Consider the following 18,047-nt stretch of genomic DNA (forward strand, 5'->3'; position numbering starts at 1 on the left):
TGCGTGTTGTATTGGATACACACTGTTGAATGTAAATCCATAGTGCTGAAATACTGTATATTTATTATGCAAGCCAAAGCTGAAGACAGTTTCTGTTTGATGGACTCCTGGTGATGAATGGATTGTTTCATTCGAGTAAATGAACTGTCAGAAACAATGGCTACATAGTACAATTTCTCTCCCCATCCCCAAAGGGCAGGAAAGCTCTGCAGCCAAAATAAAGTTGTATTTTTTTGTTAGGTCTAGTGAGATGGCAGACTTGGGTAGAAAATTCAGAGGAATGGATATGGATAGTCTGACCTTAAAAAAGCCCAAAAGCATCTATGTTGTGGGCAGATTTGTTTCAAATTGAAGTGAGATTAAGGTAGGTATCTGTCTAGGCAAGATACTAGAAGTCCTCACTCTGGTTAGGGTCAGAAGTAGGTGTTTGGGAGAGTCCTGCTGCCAGCAGAGATAAAGCAATGAGGTAAACTGGGTCCTTGGCATGTCCCTGTCTTCTCCTACACAACAAGAGCTTACAACCCACGAGCAGACCAGGTGGAAGAAGTCTCCTTGCTCGTCTGGCAGAAGTATGCGGTGGTCCCACAGGACTTTGGTCATAACCCATGTTTGAAATTGTGGAAGGATGAATCCCTCTGTGATCAGAAGAGGGAGCAGCTAAGCAGTGTGAGCTACTGTCCTGGCCAGGGGAATGGTCAGTTAGAAGTCTGGAAACAGCCCCCAAAATTTGGAAGAGGCAAACCAGCTTTCCAGCTGCATGGTCTTTCCAGCAGTTCATTTCTGAGGGGTGGGAGAGATGGAGACCAGACCTACCATACATCCCCTGCTCAGCCTTCAGCCCACTCTTCTGAGGTGCCTTCACCGAGTGTCTAAAGCTACAGGACTTCACTCCACGAGTCCCTCTGGCTCTTCACCAGAATTGTCCTTAACTTTTCTTCCTTTGTAGCTCTGCACTTAATGGTGGGTTCATGCCCAGACATTCAAAACACTGCTCAGATGTAAATTCCTTTACATTTCAGATGTTCTTTCTTTTTTTGGCTGAGTTCTCCTTTCTGGATCCCAGGGGCCATCTCAGCTGGCTTTCTTTAGGGCTAGGGAACCCTGCACTGCCCAGCACTGCCCAGGCTCTCGGGAGACCCCAGCCATCGCTGCCATGAGACATTGAGTATTCGCAGGAATACTCAGTAATTAGCCATTGGCAATAGCGGATCTCACTGCACCAAGTTACCCAGATCTCTGAGCAGGAAAAAGTGAGTTAGACAAACATCATACTACATAACTGACCGTAACGTTACATCAGTGACTATGATAAATGATAAGAAAATAAGGGCTGGATTTCATTTCATTCCAATTTTTTACAGATTCATAAGCGGAAACACGCTGTGAAGTCAGTCCTGAATGAAACCCTCTCAGCTGAAATATTTTCAGAGGCAAAGTGCTTTCTCAAGAAGTGGTGAGGCAGAGAAACCCTGAGCTGTGTGCATGTGTATACGGTGAGCATTTGTATTAAACAAAGCCTTTGAAAGGAAATAGAAAGCATATTGCAAACTGCAGGTGGTTTGAGATAGCTGCGAAAGAGAAATGTTCTTGGAAGCAGCTTTTTGCAGCTCAGGATATAAGGGGCTGCACTGTGTAATTTCCCAAATATTTTTATTATTTAATAGTCCCTTTCTGAAATAATTTCCTGGACATATCTTTATCTAAGAGGAAAAATAAAATCTAAGAGCAATTTGGGGTTTTCCTTTCAAGGAACTAGTTTCTGAATATGGTGTACTAAGAAGAGGGCTCTTTCAAGCAGATTCCTTCTCTTCTTAAAGGGCTGGTCTTACATTTGCTGTAAGATAGACAGCGAACACCATACCAGGTAGTAAATTTCCGTATCTTGTGCAGAGCTTCCACCAGGGCTTATAGTAACACGGAAAGTTTTTTAATTATACTAACAAATTGCCAGTAAGTTTAGAAAATAATGTCAGGTTAAATCCTGTTGTAATTTCTCAGTAAAATAGCTTGTTTACACCATTTGTCCAGAAAGTCTGGATCCTCCCTGTGTCAAGACAAAGCAACATGCAGGAATGGCAGTGGGAATAATGACAGTTTTTTCTATTTCTGCCGTGTCCTTCAGCCGGATTTTGTCTTCTGCAAAATTAACACACGCAAAAATCAATCTGTGAAAGTATGCAGAAAAAAGCCTGGTTTGGGTACTCCTAGGTCACAGAGTTTAACACACTTTCTGTTGTCACATTCAGAGAGGTTTTACGGGCTCCGGCTGCTTCCGCACCATCTCTGCTTCAGGCTATCACACACTAACAATTATCTGGGATCAGCGAGTTTTCTCCCTCCCCCTCACAAAGCAAGCTGCGTACATCCCTTTCCTCCCTGCTCAGCTTTTAGAAAGGAGAATTTCTATTTGTTGAAAATTGACAGCCCTGTTTTCTCCCTAGGTGTACTGCTGAGTAATGGGTTTCTGCACATCTGGGCAGCCCCGTTGTGTTATGTCCGTGTATCCTATAGGCTTGCTGTGATTAAGGGAAGGTGGAGGGAAGCCTAGTGTGCCCGTAAAACATGGACTGAAAGCAAGCAGCTGATAAGTAATTTTAGAGGAAAAACATGACCTCAATATATTACACATCTGTCCATGATGCAAGTTTCAGTGGCAAAAATCAGTTTGGGGTTTAAAAAAACCACACTTCTTGGTTCTGTATGGTTTAAGAGCAATCTAAAGACGGTATGAGTCACTGTTATTAGATGCCAATTAGCATTAACTTGATGTTACTCAATAGAGTCCATCTATTGGTGAGTAATTTTGGCATTGACTGGCAGATTCATTTGCAAAATTGATATCAGGCAGTGCTGTCCTGCAGCCCGGAGAACATGCCCTGCAGCGAGACTATATCCTCCTGGCTGCATCATGCAAACGGGCTCACACAAACTCCCTCCAGCTCCAGGATGAGCCTAAGCATGATCCTCAGCCCTGACGTCGCTGCTCCTGGACCTGCATGTGAACTCACAGCGTCCCAGTGTTCATCCAAGAGACTGCAAAGGGTCTGTTAGCTCGAGGGAGGGGACCTGAGCCACCAGTTGTTTCCCAAGGTAACTTCATCAGAGAGTCTGCTGCTGTAAATCAAGGTTGTCTGACGTTAAGCATGGGCAGGTACAAGCAGAGAGCTCTGTAGATTGGAAAATATGCTCATCGCTGGGAATGCTTTTTGCTGCCAGCAGCTTGAGTTTCCTCTTTGTGCCAGTTGAGCACCGAGGCTGAGGTGGGACTTTTCGAGCTGCTCCTTTAAATCAAACATTGGGAAAGAGGGATCAAGAAGACAAACGAAGAAAGCAAACAGAGAAGGACAGTTTCTAAGAAACCCTGGAGATTTATGGCCTCTCCACCTGATCCCATGCCAAGTTTATTTGATCTTCATCCACTCCTGCCAAAGGGGAGCATCCGGATGGACCATGCTCCCACCTGACGTCTGCCCTGCTTGTTTTTTCCAAGCACGGCTGAATCAGACCAGCTCTTCGGGTCACACATGAGCTGGTGCTGCCTGTAAACAAGCTGCTTCACCAGTGATTTACTGAGCATTAGGCTTTGCCCTGTCTGCTGTAGGAAAATAAAAGACAAAAAAGCTGCAACATGTAGCAGGACATGAAGCAGATGCCTCTGCAATAGGTGTGGAGGACTGAGGTGCTTTCAGCCCGTACCTTCAGAAATGAAGCACTCCGGTCAAGCGACCCAGCTGGGGATACACCACTTAGAAACAGATTGCTGCATAAGCAAACGTCACATCACTGAGCCAAGACAGACCAAGGACCTCCTGGAGACAGCTCTCCTTCGGTGGCATGCAATGCAAAGAACAGACCAAGTTGTTTCAAACCAAAGTACAGTTGTACATCTTACCGTCTCCCAAGTAGACTGGTTTTGTATGGTTACAGGCCCAGAAGCCTTCAACCTTCTGCTCTGTATCCCAGAGGAGACACTTTTACTGACTGGCTGGGGCAGCTGAAGCTGTGTGCTACATTTCCAGCAGCAACATGAAAACATCTGCCAGGGGTGCAGAGACCCGGCAAGGGAACAGGCTCTGTAGGACTCCCAAAGCCATTGTATTCTTGATCAGGACAAGCTGTGTATGCGTTACCAAAAATCCCAGTCCTTGATGACAAACTGTTTATGTTGTTTGAGTAAAGGATAGGGGCAAGTCCTACCTCTATTTCAACTCTTTTTTTAGTTCTCAACAGTCTGCAGGTCTTGCCTGCTCGTTTGGCTGAAGTTAGGGCTGACTATATCAGCCAATATTTGTCCTGAGTCCAAGAATGTCGCTGCTTGGCTCTCAGCAGTAATAATCCCATTTTTTCATTTGTTTTGTGCCTATAACATTTGCAGAACAATAAGAACTATTACAGGAGACTTTGTCTCAATTACAGTTATCACTTCAATAAGACACTAACACGACAACAGGCATCCTCTCCCATTCAGGACCCTTCAGACTTCATAGGGTTTTTTTAAAAAAATGGAGAAGAGTCTTGCTCTTAAGACTAGAAGAGACCATTACAGTTATGTTGGCTGAGTTTTTGCATAACTAAAGTGGTGACGTGGGAAGTTTTAGGGGAGACAGAAAATAAGGAAGCCCCAAAAGACCTACACCCAGAAATAGGCTGGAAATGTTTGCATGATACAGCACCCACTTTCCTTTCCATAGCCAGAAGCCAGCAGAGTCTTTTATATAATGATTCTTCAATTCAGAGCTACTGTTTTCTGCCCAGGGCTTGATTAAATATTGTATCCCTGTGTGAAAGAGCTGAGAGAATGCCCATTTGTGTACACTGGTGTCTAAATATTTGCCTGTGATCTGCTCAATGATCGAGTACTCCAGGGAACCGAGGGGAGCTGCCAAGTCAGCATACTCCAACCCTTTGCAAAAAGCCACACAACCATTTGCCAGCATGGGACAAACACACAGCCTGCAGTGACAAGCACGGGAGGTAAAGCCACGGGGAGGGCTTAACTGTCTTCTCACTTCCAGAGATGGTTCCTCCTCCCATGACTGAAAACAAGTCCCTTGTGCAAGCAGTGCTAAAGGTGAAGCAAACCATGGAGCACCCATCTAGCTCCCTGTGGACACAACAGTGGCTGCAATTTTCTTCATAGCACTTCCAGAGCTTAGCGGTAGCAGTGGCATTTCACCAGTGGGAAGAAGAGCACAGCAAGGCAGACCCTGCCCTGTTCCACACTCACCATCCTGGCTTTGCAGGACATTGTGTCCCAAGTCCGGAGCTCCTCTCCCATTCCTTTTACCCTCCTCGATAAGAAGGGCTCCCCCTTGCTGCAGGCTTGAGGTTTCTGCAGCAGACGCAGCTGCATGACTCGCTGGCTCATGGGAGCGAGGAGGCAGATCCAGCCCTTGCCAGCACTCAGCTGTGCACGTCTGCCGTGCACACACGTGAGTGCACTGCAGATGCTTTCTCAGGGTGTTTGTTTGTTCTCTCAAGGGAGGCTGAGCGGGGAGCTCTGCTGATGCTTTGCTTCCCAGAAAAGAAAGAGCAAAGCTCCAATGAGCGAGGAGGAGACAGGAAGCAGCATCCTGCGACGGCTTGGAAGGCTCTCCCCTCCGGAGAGGGCCTGAAACCTCTTGTCTCCAAGATACAAAGCTGAAAGAGGTCTCTTATTGTTGGAGGAGACATCAGAGCCCACAGGCACCCCCTTTCCCTCCCCTGCTGCTGCTGGTTTCCTGGCCCAAACCCGCCCTGCTCTGACCTGCAGTGGGAGATGCCAGGAGGAGGAGAGCTTTCTTGTAAGGGTTAAATCCCAGCAGACGTGGTGCGTATCTGGCAGGGAAGCAGGCTTTCTGGCTGCCGCATGGGTGAAAAGCCACCGCAGGGGAAGCTGCAGTGATAGCCTGAGCTGACCCAAGGTAGAGACACCGCATGGCTCTTGCCCTTGCTCCCCACTCTCTCGCATGTGCACAGACAAATGCAGTATCTATCTCTCTTCCTTTTCTTATTCTCTTGCTTTTTACGCAGAGGGCTGCCATCCCTCTTAATTGGGACAGTTTCCAGCCCCCATTCATCTCCTCTCTTCCCACTCTCTCAGCTCCTCGAAGGCTACTGCCGTCCTGGTTGTGCTCAGCTCAGCACAGAGCTGCAGAGCACCGGAGGGGTTTGGACATGCAGTAAGCCCCTCGAGGGCTGTTCCGGGTGGTGCTGAGTCCCGCGGGGCTGTAACCTGTCTCTGCAGTCACCCGGTGGCAGAGGCAGCGGGTGAGAGCCTGCCGACAGGGCGAGCAGCCTTGGTGCTGGCACCCTGGCTGCCGGTGGGAAAGGGCGGGGGGAATCGGTGGAAACTGAAGCCCTTTTAAAACCAGCCCTCCTGACATATAGTTAGTGGAAATATCCCTTCATCTGACCCTGAAGGACCACCCAGGGGTTACTTAATCCTACAGTCCATCTTCTGAAAACCCACTGTAACAAGGTGTGTTAACCTCTGAGGTAGATTCGCAATTGTGGCCAGGGCTAATGACTGCAAACTCATCTCCCTTGTGACCTTCCTCCTCACACATGGAGGCTTTCATCAGGCTCCTAATATATATATTGCTGTTAAATGTCAGTGGCATAAAGAGGAGGGACACCACCTCTCTAAAACAAAATAAATAGGTTGCATTGGCATCGTTTAGGTTTTTCCCCGGCCATTTTAAAATAAAATGTTTTTTTGGAAAGCCTCTACCAGGATAATTCATGTCTTCATCAACAGAGCAAATTTGTCTTTAAGAAAGAGAGCACAGTGAGCAAGAAAAATATTGTGGTCCAGCAAATGACATACGGGTTTGCAGGGTAATTACAGCACCTCTGGTCCTTTGGCTATTTGAGCGGAAAGGGGGATGCTTGTTGGAGTTCATCACAACTTAAGGTAGTTCCACTGAAATGCTTTTCCCTTGGTCTCCTTTCCTTGCTGGGACTGTACTGTAATTTGCCTTTTCCTTTCTCTCATCCCCTGTCTTGGCAGAAGCATCCTGAAGTGAAGCAAACATCTGATCTTCTCAAATTGTAGCACTTTGATTAAGGAAGAACCAAAAACAGTTCCTGGTGGTGCATCAAAAGGTGTTCTTGGCTGGATATTTCAGCCACATTTTTACCTGCGTCTAATTCAGCTCAGACCTATACAGAAATCATTTGTCTGATATGAAATCAGCCAGCTCTTGTCTCTCTGGACCAAAATTTCAGTGCCTTGGACGAATATTTAAGTCAGGGTAGATGTATGTCTGAAACGCTCTTGAACACTATTCTTTGAAAAAATCTTATCTCACTGCTGATTGCAGTATTATGCCCCATGTGAAATAGCACATACTTCCCATAAACTTTTCAAATGTTTTTTTCAAGGCCTATATTATTTTATCTTTATAATATCTAAAATGTGCTTGTCCCTAAGCCTTTGGGCACATGCACAAATATTACTTCAAGAGTAGTATATTCAGCTGTGTTCGCTCGTTTACACTTTCATTGAAGTCTAAGCTCAGTAACATTATCTGTAATTGGGGAGGAATAAGAGCAACAATTTCAACAGACACCAGCGAGGCTGATAGCATGTTGTAGCTCTATTTCAGTTGTGCCTCAGAGCTCTTTTGGTGCAGATCAAGCCAGCAAAATACAGGTTTAAGCTACTATACGAGTGTGTGTGTGTGCATCCCGTAGTTAATTATACAAGTTTAAAGGCATAGCTGCAGTTATGTGAAAGCAACATTGTCTGCAGAACATGCCTGAGATTTCAGAAGCCAAACTATGTGGGATTTTATAGATCCGCATAAACACCTGAACACCAGCTGGAAACCCATGCAGTATTGGGATAATAGGAAGAATATGCTCTCTACCATGGACAGCTTTAAAGGAATAGGTGTCTTCCTCTGTTAGCTGAGGGTCTCAGCAGCCTCTATAGTGAACATGTTCCAGTAATTAAACCTTAGCAGGACAAACACCTGGAGGGAGGAGGTGTTCTTTTTCATATTCCTGGCCAAATTCCAGTGGCCAAGGAGGTGCCTTTACCCACCGCCTCCGGATACGGCTCCAGGATGCACGTGTGATACAGAAGCAAACTGAGAACACCCCTTTCCTTGGTCCAGCATGCACCAAATACAAATGAGTGTCCCATCCCCTGGGGTGATGCATCTCTTATGGTCGGTGGGACAGGTTTGCCCTAAGTGCTGTTGTTCCCATCTTATAAATGAGGAAAGTGGTGCAGAAAAGGCATCTGCCTCCTGCCTCAGCCAGTGGCTGGAGCTCAATAAGACCCTAAATGTTTATGACCCTAATTAGCTCACATAAACCTCCCAAGGAGGAGACCTTGCTGCTGCAACACACAGCCCATTATTTTGGAGTTTAAATCCTCACACATAACCTGCATCTTCTCTGCCTTAGCAGAGGCTTAGAAGAGGCTGACACCCTGCCCTTCCTACAGTGGATGGGGATAACAACTGACCACTCACCCTTTCTCACTGCCTTAGATGTCAGCTAGGAAGCTAGAAATGCCCATTTGCAAAAAGCAGACTTGATCACTCTTTCTTTCTCTTTATTTTATTTTGACACATCACCACTCCCTATGAGGTGACCTTCAGGCATTCTCCTTGACACCAAAACCTTGAGCCTAACCCTCCAGCCCCTGATATCTGCTGCAATCGTTTACAATAACATCAGTGATCTTTAATACACAGCCATTCCCAGCTGGAAATATTTTGCACAGGTACCTATGACAGAGGTTTGATGGCAGAGGTGTATCAGACCCGTTCTCTTTACCAGTAGTATTAGATTTTTAAGAATTGACCTGCTGCTAAATCTCGTGGAAGGAATGCAGTGGAGGTAGGTTACCACGAACTGTAGAGTCATCTTCTACTTATGCACAGTATGTGTCCAAGTATGAAAGGCGTTTCTAAGCCTGCTGCCAGCGGTGGCCCTTTGCTAAATATCCAACCACATTTATGACACCTCTGGCCTGTGGGAATTGCCTGTCTGAGACCTTAAAGTCAATTTTCATCCAGCTATGATGCAAGTTTAATGCCTGCCAGAAGAAGAAATAATATTTGGAAATCAAGGATCGAGGGAGGGAATCTTCAGCTGATATAAACCTTGTTGACTTCAAGAGAACCACACTGGTCTACACCAGCTCTGCTGGTGGCCCAGGGTTTAAATAAACTGCAAAGGGTAGCTTAAATTCATTTTTAAGGAGGAAAGGGCTGTTGGGAATGTTGTGCTCTTACTTACATCAGTTTTACACTGCTTTGGGGGTTCTGTCCCATCCTTTTGCTTCAAAAACTGAGGACCAGCAATGTTGTATTTTGGAGAATTGCAAATCCCCAGCGTTTCTGTGCAATCCCAAAAAAATGATGATACCCGCTGTCTTTCCACACCCTCACCCAGGTGGAGTCAGCCTGTTGTGGTTACCACCACTTTCCCTGAGCTTTATTCCCATTCTCTTCTGTAATATGAGATTGAACCACAAGAAACCGTCGTGCTGGAAGACAGAATAATCAGGGTGAGGGGAACTTCTCTGCATTCTGTAATGTGGCCTCAGCATTTGCGGCGGACCATCATGCGTGGTCGCCCATGCTTGCTTAGTCAACCCTTGCAGAGGTTTGTGAGCAACTTTGAGAAATATGTGTTGAGTTGCCAGCAAATGCACTGCATGGCTGACAAATCTCTGGCAATGCTTGATACTGATGTGAAGCTGTCTGCTTTGTTGCCTGACTTTCACTAATACTGAGTACCAGCAGATCCTATGGACTTCAAGTCAGCAGCTGATCTGGAAAGAAGAATGCAAATATTGAGGTTTCACTTCCCTGCTTTAATCTGCTTATTCCTGAAACTTATGTCAAACCTTCCTGGAGTAAAATGGAAGGGCAGATTTACACGAAACTCCTGCAAAGCAATTGCAAAGAGCTCCCGGCAGTAGCTGCCTGCTCCCTTCCCCCAAAGAAAAAGTGTTTTACTCTGGAGCATGCTAAAGACACAGCAAAATGCAGATGTCAAACCTCCTTAACTTTCACTGGCTCCAAAGAAGGGTTTAATCAGTGAAATAAAGTGAGGAGTTGTGAGTTCCTTGCAGTAAACAAGTTAAACGTTATTAAACACACACGTGTCTCCTTTAAGGAGATGAATTGATTGTGTGTGTTTATTTTTATAGCATTATTTAACTGAGTAAGAAAAAAAGACTCAGAGTTGACGCCAAGATGATATAGCTGAAACAAAGCCCAAGAAAAGATTTTTCCACTGTGCTCATTTTTTTTCCTAATAACTGTCTCCCATATCTGCCAATCTTAGGTCAACAAACACAGGTTGATTGACAAGTTAAAATGTTTAGCTTAGCCGGCAACTCATATAAACCAATTTAAAATTTCTAGTGCAGGAGGGAGATGTAAGAGAAACAAACAATATCCCTTCCTTCCTAGCCTCTCCCTTGAGTGTAATCTAGAAATGTTTTTGTCGCGGGCATTGGCTGATAGCAGGGGACATCCCCTTGTTCACAGTTCAGCAGGTGGGAGCTCCTCATCCCTCCTTGCTCCACAGGGCAAAATGATGCAGGTCCTTGTGGGACTGCAAAGCACTCACAGGGCCGGGAGCTCAGGATGAAGCAGGATGGTCCGAATATGATGTATTTCCATCCTCACTAGGAGTTGTGCTTCTAAGAAAAGCGTTGTCTGCTATAATGTGATCAGATAAGAACAGCTTTGGCAATCATATCCTGAATAATAGAACTGATAGGATTTTGCATTGATTATGCTCCTTCCACCCTAATGGCCTTGCAATACTTTCATGGCACGATTAAGTCTTTAAACAGTATTTTACAAGTGAGGAAATCCCAACAGGAGGAAATTGTGTTGATCAAAAGCAAAAGTGTTTGGAAGGGTGATAACTCCCAGTCTCCCGTTACGAAGCAACGGGAAGAAAGTATGAACTGAAGCCAACTACTGGAGACTACTGCATTTTAGCCATTCCTCTAAAATGAAGAATGAAACGTTCCTGAAGAAATTATTTCTTCAATCTCAAATGTAACCATAGTGAAAGGAAACCTTCCTCACCCTGTCCCTTACCTGAAGTAACATGGATCTTGATGGCTGAGGAGGTGACCTGGGACATGGGACGTGGCCTCCAGCAGGTCTCTGAATCACCCCGCTGCTTTCAGAAGATGGCTGCATGTCCTTAATCACCCATTTTCAGTTTTTACCTCAGGGAATCATAAATAAATCTAAGAATATTGGACCTGGCCCAACAGTGATGGGAGCTAGGGAACCCAGTAAGGATAGGGAAATAGGGGTGGGGTTTGGGTTTTTTTCCTCCCCACTGAGCACTCAGTAAAACTGCTTTCCCATCTTTCATCATCCCCTCCAGCCTGTGGCCTATTGGCTGCTCAGCGTAGAACTTACTTTCTCTCTCCCCATTTTATTCTGCAAGGCCACTGATTTGAAATCCCTCAGCAGCATTTAAGCAAACAGTACCCCAGACAAAAAGTCTTTACAAGCCTTGGCATGACCTGCAATGGAAGCTAGCCCCGGATCTGAGCCCCTGAAGAAAGCGTTGTTGCGGAGCAGGTACCATCTCATTCAAGAGGCAGATATCAAGGGTTCAGCATACTGATTTTTAAATGAATGTCTTCAAGATTTCTTACTGTTTAATAGTGGTCACTTGAGCTGTCTGCTAGCAGTGCGGCAGCCACAGCTCCCTCTTGAGCCCCGGCTGTGGTGGGCTGCTCTGCTCAGGTAGCGTCCCCCCGGGTCCAGCTGCACAATCAGCCTGTCTGAACTGATCCTCTGAGCTTTACTGACCACCTGGATGGCAAAAGCAACAGCCTCGTGTTTTGAAATAGCAGAGCAGTGAATTCCCACTGCCACCTCTGCGTCTCAGCCCACCGCTGAGGAGTGTACTTGAGTTTAGCTTCTTTCCGTGTGACAGCAGTGCTTTAAAAGCAGATTCTAATCTCTGAATCAGCTTCGTTACTGGAGAGTTATTCTTCCAGAATCTGAGCATCTCCCTGTGCAGTTACAATATCGAAGAGACCTGTCTCTGCTTTTTTTTAAACTTATGTATACACCTGCAAGTTCCTTGTGCTCCAACACAGAGATGTTAACCAACTCCACCTCCCTCACCAGAAGCGGTTGTATATTCTGTGCCTGTTTTCTTATCTTCTGTAAATATTTAGCAGCAAAGTTGTGGGATTCTCAAGATGTTTAAAAGATAAATCTACGTCATAGTAGCCCTGTCTCACAACGACATTTGCTTAAATTATATAGTAAAACAATAACCCTTCCAACTTAGCTGGATGGAAAACAATTGCTTGGCTTTGATGGTGTGAGTACAAATGCCTCTGCAGTTGACACCTTTGGTGATTGATGTTTTTTGATGCTATAGGTTTGTTTTGCTCCCTCACTGTTTGTTTTCCCACTGAGCTGCCTTGGATGGGGAATGCCATTCCTCTGCATGGAAGTGCATATTTGGGCAGCCATGGACTTTGGGATCAAAGAAGCAAAACATGCAAACACAGCAGTTCATCCGAGAGGTTGAATGCCCTAGAACTAGCCAGGGAAGGCAGATGGAGGTCTCTCTTCCTTACAAAGAGTTGGTAAGGATGTCTCAATATTGGATCAAAGAAGAACTCTGATGAGAAGACTAATTAGTCAATTTGGCCCATTTTTTTTCAATTTTTATCTATTAGTAAACCTCGGTGCTGCCTAATGACTGGCACAGTCAGAGTTGGGGATGCTAAGTCAAGCCAGAGACACTTTTCCGGTTAAACTTCCACGCTGGTCTTGCTGATATGAAAGATGCAAACTGTGGGACTCTATGTCTGCAATAACCGTCTTCTCTGAGATGTTCTTGCAGTAATCCATTGTTGAGCTCATGTTACCTGTCCTTCAGCTGGAGAAAAGTGGTTACATATCTTTGTGTGTTTGGGTCTGTCGTTCTTTAGCTCCTCAGAACATTTTATTATGGGCCTGGGTTAGGTGTGCAAGTGCCTCCGGACAGATGCTTTGCTTTGCTCCATGCTGCCATCTAACTTCTGAGCTCCCTGTAGTGGAAGCTGTTCTGACAGCCTGGAGTTTGGATTGCTTTGAAGCAAGGGAATAGGGAACTACAGAACTGGAATTAACCAGCTGATACTCAGCCAACCACCCAAGGAACCGGTCACGTCTCTGGTGCTCATGTCAGTAAAGTTTCCAGACCTGATGTAGATTTTTCCTATCTTTTTTTTCTAAAAGGATATTGTTCATTTGCTCTAGAGGAGTCTGCCCTGATACAGAGGCCCCTAGAAAAGGTCCAAATGAGGGAAGATCTGGGGGTATATGTGGTAAGAAGAATTTACCGAGGTTTTTTGCCTCTCCTGTAGGCGTATTGGGTAAGGCAGGCATTGTGGTTTCTTCAGCCAAGCCAATGCAAGCAAGCGGTATACCATGGGTCACTTCACGGTATGCAATGAATCAGGCTTGCAGTGGACTGAGGCATGGCTTGGACAGGTCAGAGCCTACATGTACTGCCCGCTCCGGTCTCCAGCACTTTGGAGACCTTTGCACGCACGCACATGCCTGCACCGCACACACTGACAACCTTGTTTCTCTTGCCACAGTCTGGTCAGGATATACAAGCAATTGTTAAGATGTCGCAGAAAACTGGTTTAAACCGAGATGTAGCTGCAGCTGTGTTATAAATGCCGCTAAACAAAAGTGGACTGTCTCCTTCTGGGTGGATTTCCAGAGAAGGGCTTGCTTTTCATTTCCTTTGGATCTAACCTTTAGAGCTAACTTTTCCTTAACAAAGACCAGCTTTAAAATAAAGATGTATTACCATAATATGGATGTTAAAACGAGAATAAAAATTACTGAACAGCTAGATTTTGGTATTTTTATTAAGATCTGTCTCTGCAGTAAAAATGATCATTGTTGCTTGTGCTGGATTTGTAAAAAGTCTTTCAAGAACTGCCACAGGTAGACTTCTTTTATATGATTTTTGTGTGTCTATAAATCAAAGATATTATTTGAGTAAAAGCTGCATAAAGCAGATCTGGCTGGTAAGGACGAAATACCTTTAAGGGGGGGACTTTTTGGGGGGGGTTAAGCATCAAGGATGAAGATGTCAGCACACCACAGTTTTTTGAGTTGTAGGACACCAAAAAGGAAATGAATTAGCAGTTGAAGAGTTATTGGTTGATGTTCAGTGTAGTTTTAATATCCTTAAGAGTGCTGTTAAATTGTTTCGCTGTGCATGACGCTGCTGCTGAGCTGGAAACCAGTGCTTTCCTTGCCTTTCCGTGCCCAGTTGCTCACTGCGAGCAAAGGGGAATGCCTTAGCAGTGTGGCAGGAGCATTGTCGTCGCCGTTTAATTCATTTGGTTTGAGGTTTACATCCTGTGTAACAAACATCTTGTTTGTGGCCTGACAACAAGAGTTGTTTAAAGCCGTTTTCTTCTGCCAGCTGCTTTGTGGTCAGCTGGAGGGAACCCAGCCAGACAGCTACCCTGTAATCAGATCACTTTCTAGTTAGGGCAACGAAGAAGATAGCGGCGGGCAGATCCCTTAAGCTGGTGTGTTTCAGAAAGCTCTTTGTTAAACAACTGTCTTCTGCCTTCATTCCAAGACGGCTCCATCGCTGTTCATTTCCTCTCCCTATTAAGTGCTTATCTGTGGCTAGACACGAGCAGCTGGATAGAGACTGAGTGAAAATTGGAAAAGCTCGAGGCATTGCTCTTGTCTGAGGAAGCAGCAGCCAAGAGCCATTTGCCTGCAGAGCTGGAGAGTGGCCGGGGCTGCTCCGCGCAGGTGCGTGTTACCCTCCTTGCAGCTGGGTGATGAACGGGATGGTCAAACAGACTGTTTATCCTCTGGCACAGGAGGGACTGACTAGCATGAAAATTAACACTCAGCCTACAGCTTTCACTCAAAGCCCCCAACTGTGGGCTGCCAGCGGGCAACCTCAGGCTTCGAGTGAAAAATGGAAGAGGAAACGGTCTTGTTTTTCTAACATTCAACATCAGCAAAAAATTAGGAGAATCATCAGCTACTGATGACTTTGCTTTGTTTTGTTCCAAGTTCTTTCACTAACCTACGTTATGGAAATACCCACTCTCTGCCCTAAAGAACATACCAAGCAAGAGATAAGGACTACTCCAAGGACTAATGTTTTTATTAGAGCAACATCAGAGATGAGTTTCCTGAATCACACAAGCTGTTTTTACCTTTACCTTGAGTGCTTTGTCTATGGACAGGAGTCTGCAAAAGGCAAACTCTCACACCATCATGCTCTTCAGGATTCACATTGATTTTCAAGTTTTTAGGCACATGGGAAACCACGAGGTGCATGGGGAAAATTCAGCCATTTCTTGAGCTCACGCTTATCAGATAATTCCCTTATCTGATCCGCACACTTTTTCTTGTGCTGGTAATGGAGCCACAGGGGTTCTCAGCTTCAGAGCTGCCAATCCTTTTTATGAAATAAAAGTGTTATTTTCAATATTTTGTTACTTTCTAAAGTGGGTTGAATGAGATTAAGCAAAATTAGCACCTTCCAGTTGTGAACTCCAATTTCACTGCAATGATTGCTATTCCCCTTCAGGATTCATTCCTTTCCCAGGTCAAGAGTGCACAGTAGCACTCTGGAAGCAATGGATTAAAGTGCTGATAGGAGATATTTCTCCTTTTATCTTCTGCAGAATCTGTCTCATGACTATTTTGGCCTATTTAAATAATGGCTTCAATTTCCTCAGCATAGAGATTGTCCTGAATTTAACACATTTATTCTGTTAAGCTTAATGGCATTAGCTGCTTCAGAAGAGTTAAATACTTGCACACATTTTTAGCCATGTTTTCACTTCTCCTTAACTGTATTGAGGTGAATTTCTGAGAATGAAAGTACTGATTAGACGCTATACAATGCAAGTGCTTAGGACTCCAGGCTTATATGAATCTTTAGTCTTGAAGCTACAGGATAAACAACCAGGTCTGATACTTGCTGTGCAATACTGAAAGCACAGAGTGATTAAACAGAGCTTGACAATAAGCAAAACTCTGCAAAATAATTTCACAGTGGTTGAAACTTCTGTTTTCAAATACAAAATAAAAACAGAGCTTGGGAAAGTGTTGGGTGATTTCCTTTCCCTGCCACCGATTGAGACTTAGATGGGACACTTTGTTCCCATTGGGAAAGAAAATAATATTCACCGGTATATTTGTTCAAAGAATGCTACTCTCAGCATTTTCAGAAATCAAATGCAATCCATCAGCTTAAAGGGAGACGGCAGCATTGTTTTGAATGTTTCATTATCAATTTGCACTGAAGGAAGTAGCCCCATGCTGTTATCTGCCCCTGTTTTCTTTTGATTCAAGGAGCCTGTTTGTGGATTATGTTGTGTTGCATTTTTGGCTTGCCAGGATACTACCATGGCTTCAGAAAGGTTTTCTTATAAAAACTGCCCAGTTTCTATTATTCCTATTTGGTGCAAGGCCAGTGGTTGTTAGACATCTGCCTGCTTAGGCTGCTCACGGGGACAAGGTCAGTGCAGCTCGGGGAAGCTCGAGGGTGCCCAAACAGAGCTCCGGATCAGCTGGTGCCATTTGCATGGCTTGAGTACAGCTCAAGTAGCCTGCCCAGTTAGTTTAATTATCATTCAAACTGGGACAGCCATTGTGTATAAATCATGGGAATTATACTCCTTGCAAAAGCAGAGACAAAACATTGACAACAGTGAGCAAAACCAGCATTATTTCACTTACAGCACTGGGATCTACCCCTCCCCTCCTTCCCTAGCTTAGGCATGCCTGAAAACCAGAGATCTCTGTTCTGCAGTTATCCTGAGCAAGGATTTGTGTCCCCCTGAACGTGGACACAATCAACCCCAGGCCCTTTGCTAAAGGAACAGCACGTAGCTGGGGAGTTTTAGTTTCACTCAGTCCATTACTAGAGAAAAACAAGCCACATACACTAAGGTTACTGTGTTGAACATAAGGAAAGTCAAACTTTTTCCAGACACTGGAAAAGATTAAGCATACGTATGGTCCAGCATTTGTCACACAGCAGTCTAAATTGAGAATATGATAGAATATTAGCCTTGTTACTAGGGCTGATCCACTGAACACAAGAAATAACCTGGAATAATCCAAACTTACAACCGAGCTCATTAAAAATTGGTCTTCAGAGATTACAGTTTCTCAGAGACATTATCCGCCAGTAATCACAGTAGCATCTAAGCAACTAGTGGCCTTTGGTCTTCAATTCCAGCTTTTGTTTAATCCACCAAGCATTTATAGCTGAGTGTGTTCACAGTCACGCCATGCTGAAACCCGCTGAAGCCAATGGAGTAACTCAGGATTAGTTCCCTTCCAGCTGAGATCAGATCCTAAACAAAAAACGATGCCTACCATCGGCCTTCACTCTCTGCAACTCTCTTCCAAGCGGTTTCATCCACACAGTGCGGGTCTTTCCATTTTCTTCCAGTTTGCTTTACGATTTGTCTTTTCACTTAAGTCTATTTAATTTAGCTGGGAGTTTTCCCCACTATTCTCCCTCTTTCTGCTGCTACGAAGAACACGACATAAAATTATTTTGTTTGAGTCAATGCATTGGTCTTGGCACCAAGCATCCGACTGGCATGTTCAACATCAAGGGAGAGAATTTGGGCAAGGAATTTTGATCAATAGGAAATGCAAAAAATTAATACGTACGAGAATTTGTTCTATCGCTATCAGAAATATAATGTTCATGCTGGCTACATGATTCTCTTTCCATCCACCTGGCAAGAAGCATTAAAGTTTCCCTCTAGGGCTGGCAAAGGGCTCTTTTTCCATAGCATCGTTTGACCATGGAACAGTTGGCAGGGGGAATTTGAAGAGTGATGTGGCTGTATCCTTTCTTTCAGACAGTTAAACATGTCTTCTCCAGTGGCAGCTTTGGCAGTGAGTCCCTGAAGATGGGAAGGTGTATGAGTGGCCTACCACAGTGCTAAATCTCAGGTCAGGAAAGCAGCAAATTCAGAGAATTCCTGTTTATAAGCTATGCATGCATACAAATTTGTTCCTTTTGATATACGTTTC

This window comes from Aptenodytes forsteri, unplaced genomic scaffold (genome assembly GCF_000699145.1).
Source record: "Aptenodytes forsteri isolate BGI_AS27 unplaced genomic scaffold, ASM69914v1 Scaffold86, whole genome shotgun sequence".
Lineage (NCBI taxonomy): Eukaryota > Metazoa > Chordata > Aves > Sphenisciformes > Spheniscidae > Aptenodytes > Aptenodytes forsteri.